Consider the following 3,788-nt stretch of genomic DNA (forward strand, 5'->3'; position numbering starts at 1 on the left):
CGTTCAACTCGGCTCATTGTCTGACAACCCTAGAGAGTTAGGACCCTTGCGTAGTCTGTGTTTTTTTTTCTTGCCCGTCTTCTTGTCGTTTTGTTTTCTTATCGAGTTCGTGTTTGGGTCGAACAATGGATCGTCCGCTGGCGTTCGATGTTGGGGGAGGAGGTTCTCGTAGAACCTATAGACCAGGCCCGCCGGCTGAACGGTTGCCGACGGACCCGACACTCTTCAGCAGCGCGCATGCAGGCATATCAGGTCGCCGCCCGAGGGTCAGGACTCCCGTCTATGACCCGGAGGACCTGCGGCGACTTGGGTACGACCCCCGTACTCTGTCTAACTCTCCCCCACCTCCGCGGCGGCGTCGGTCCCCGTCGTGTAACCGCTGTTCCACGGCGGGGATGGAGGCTGTCCGGCATGCCTTAATGGTCCAAAAAGAGAGGAGTTGCCGAAATTCTTGGGAGATGACACGGATTTTTCGTTCGAAGATTGGCTAGAAGAGGTAGAGGGGGCCCTTCGTGCCTGGTGCGTCCCGCCAGGGCAGCAGGGTCACCTGATATGCCAGCATTTAACGGGGGAGGCCCTGGAAGAAGTAAAGGCGCTGCACTCGGAGGAGCGCGACGACATAAAACTTGTATTGGACACCCTGAAAAGAGCTTTCCGAGATACCGTGCCGGCCCACATTGTTATGGGCCGGTTTTACAGGTTTTCGCAGGCAGGGGGAGGACGAGAGCGTGCGCCCATACGCTCCCGACCTTCGCAGGCTGCTGAGACGGGCCCACCGGTAAGACCCCACCTGTTGCCCAAACCCTGGCAAGACCCTCAGGGACCAGTTTGTCGAGATCTTTTGATAGAAAGTCCAAATTGCAATTTCTATGATGTAAAAGATGAAGCCCTCGCTGTGGCCGAGGCAACCGACCGGACGAAGAGGGCGCCGGCACTTACATCCAACAAACAAACCTACCTAAGCTGAACAAGCCTCCACTGAGCCAGAAGCACAGTCCCCGAAGTCTGGGTTTCCAAGAGACTTGACAGCTTTTACAGTTAACCTACGTAACTAACACACCCTGAGTAAGCTGGATGTTGTGCCATTCCCAGTTACTATTTTGAAGAACAGATTGTGTTTTCTACGTGTTTCTGGCTGCTGAAATGTTTGTCCTGATGAAGACTTCAGGGATCACCAGTCCCATGTTCCTGGCTGACACGTCTGTCTTGTCACAATCCTCTCTGGGTTGACCTATACAAAAAAAGAATTATTTTACAAAAAAGGCTTGGACATGAAAATTACATCAAGATATGAAAGAAGTCTTCTATAATATTTTACCACGTGCATAGTACCTAGTAGCAAGATGTACACATACTACATTGCAGTACAATGCATTCTGACAGTGACAGAACTCCAGTAGAAGCTTGCATCTAAAAACCTCCAGACAGGGATGCAGCTGTCCTACTGGCCCCTTGTGGTCTACCTAATATATTTAACAATCTCATTAAAACGACGACTTTATTCCATATAGTTATCTGTGCACCTTAGCGGCCAAGCTGTACTCTCCAAGCAGAGGTTGTGGGGAATGATCGTTACCTTTTTATATATGGCCGTTTTTTTTTTGTCTTGATCCCCACCACAAACTGGCGTGTACAGGCACTAAAATATTCCCCAGATACATCACAGCCACAATGTCCAGTACAGAAAGCAACAAAGACTACATTGCAAAAGAATTTCGGCTTTTATTTGCAGTACTTGCGTTTAACGTTACCACGCTACGAAATATTCCTTGATTTGAACGCCGAAAATGACTCTTACGAAAAGGACGGCCCTCGCCAGTAACAACTACAAACCTAAACACACTCTGAAACAGCTATTGTGCACGACAACTGCATGTTTTTGAGAGAAATCATCACAGAAGCAAACGTAAAATACATGTAAAATCCTACGCAACAAAAATCTCGATTTCTCACAAAGGACTACGGGTTGAACGCCTTGAGTGACCGTAACTAACAGGACGGTTCCTCACCAGTAACATCTACAAACCCAAATACACTGCGAAACAGCTTTTGAATGCGACAAATTGCGGGTTCGTGAGGAAAAATACTCTAAGAAGAGAACACGGAACCTTACCTCACAAATGGCCGCCCTGAACTGACGCTGCAATCTGCAGACGATCGCAGGATCCCAATAATATCCTTCCGCTCCGCCACCTGGACGGTCGCATCAAAACAAATGAAAGCGCAAAAATATCGTCTGTCGCGCCAAAATTTTGAGTCCTCATACCAGTATAGGCTACCTGTCAAATCAACTACACATTTGCCATATTTCTTGCTACATGTGTCCTGTTTGCCTCGCACTACTTTATGGCGGCAAATGGATACATTCTGTCTGAAGGGAGATATACGGTGGAGCAAATCTTGAGGCTTGTTTGGGGTTTTATAGAACAGCGTTCCATACAACATTGTCGAGCACACCGTACATATTACACATCGACCATCCTCGAATATTTCCTGATACCAGTAAATATAGTGTTAACTGTCAAATCTACTTTGACATGTATGTATTTGTTATCCGTGCATGTCGGAGCGGATGGATGTTTGCCTCGCACTACTTTATGGCGGCAAATGTATACACCCTGTCTGGTGGGAGATATTCGGTGGAGCAGAAGCAATGCCCTGAGGCTTGTTTGGGGTTTTATAAAACATCCTTCTATACAACATTGTTACCTTCACCAAGAAGGTTATGTTTTCAGTAGCGTTTGTTTGTCTGTCTGTTTGTTTGTGAACAGCATAACTCAAGAAGCTTAATATGGATTGTCATGAAACTTGGTATGTGGGTAGGTCTTGATGAGACCTAGAAATGATTAGAAACTGGGCCTCCTGGCGGTTTTTGTTGGTACTGCAGCAGAACTTCCGGTTTTGTTATCTCGCGATCTAGACATGCTAGGGACACGAATTTTGGCTGGTAGATAGCTCTTGGGGTAGGGAAGATGTGACCTGAGTTAAGACCCCCTAGCAGCTTGTTCTGGAACTGCAGGAGCGTTTCTTGAAAAAATCTCCGAAGGTTGATAACTCAAGAACCGGTTGACGGATTGTCATGATTTTTGGTATGTAGGTAGCTGAAGTGATGCTTGACATAATCAGATGACAATTAGGCAAATCAGGAGCTAATTTGCATAATTGATGAGGAAATTCTATAAATCTGCTTCGTTTGATAATAGGACTATGAAACACTTATGACATGTAATTGAGAACTAGAAAACATCTAAGGATATAGCTTATGTAAATGAAGACCTAATTTGAATAATTAATGGGAAATTGTTATAATTTTATAGTTGTAATTGCTGGGCATTTCATACTTGCCGCATTTGGAAGTTAAGTGAAGGTGAACATCAATGAAGATAATTTATTCACATATGACCTCATTAGCGTAATTTATGAGGAAGTGCTAGAATAGCCTATTTAAATATTTAAGTATTTTGTTAAGATAAGGCTGCCATTGGGTGGAGAATATGATCAACTGATGTAATCTATGCAGATGACGCTCTTATTTGCGAAATCAATCATTAAAATTGAAAAATTCGTCAACCGCAAGGGTTAACATCATTTGGCGAAGGTATGAGATCGTTGAACTCTTGTTGAGCATATTATGGTCCGATTCTTGTGTCTGGATGTCTTCAGCCTATGCAACCTTCCAGAGCGTAATAGCTCCAAACGCGGCCACTCGAAAACATGCAAAGTGTGTTTTGTGTCATGGAAAGGTGAGGAAACAACAGAAGACACTGACACCGCACGAGCATGTACAA

The sequence above is a fragment of the Branchiostoma belcheri genome, unplaced genomic scaffold (genome assembly GCF_001625305.1).
Source record: "Branchiostoma belcheri isolate BF01 breed outbred unplaced genomic scaffold, Haploidv18h27 scaffold146, whole genome shotgun sequence".
NCBI lineage: Eukaryota > Metazoa > Chordata > Leptocardii > Amphioxiformes > Branchiostomatidae > Branchiostoma > Branchiostoma belcheri.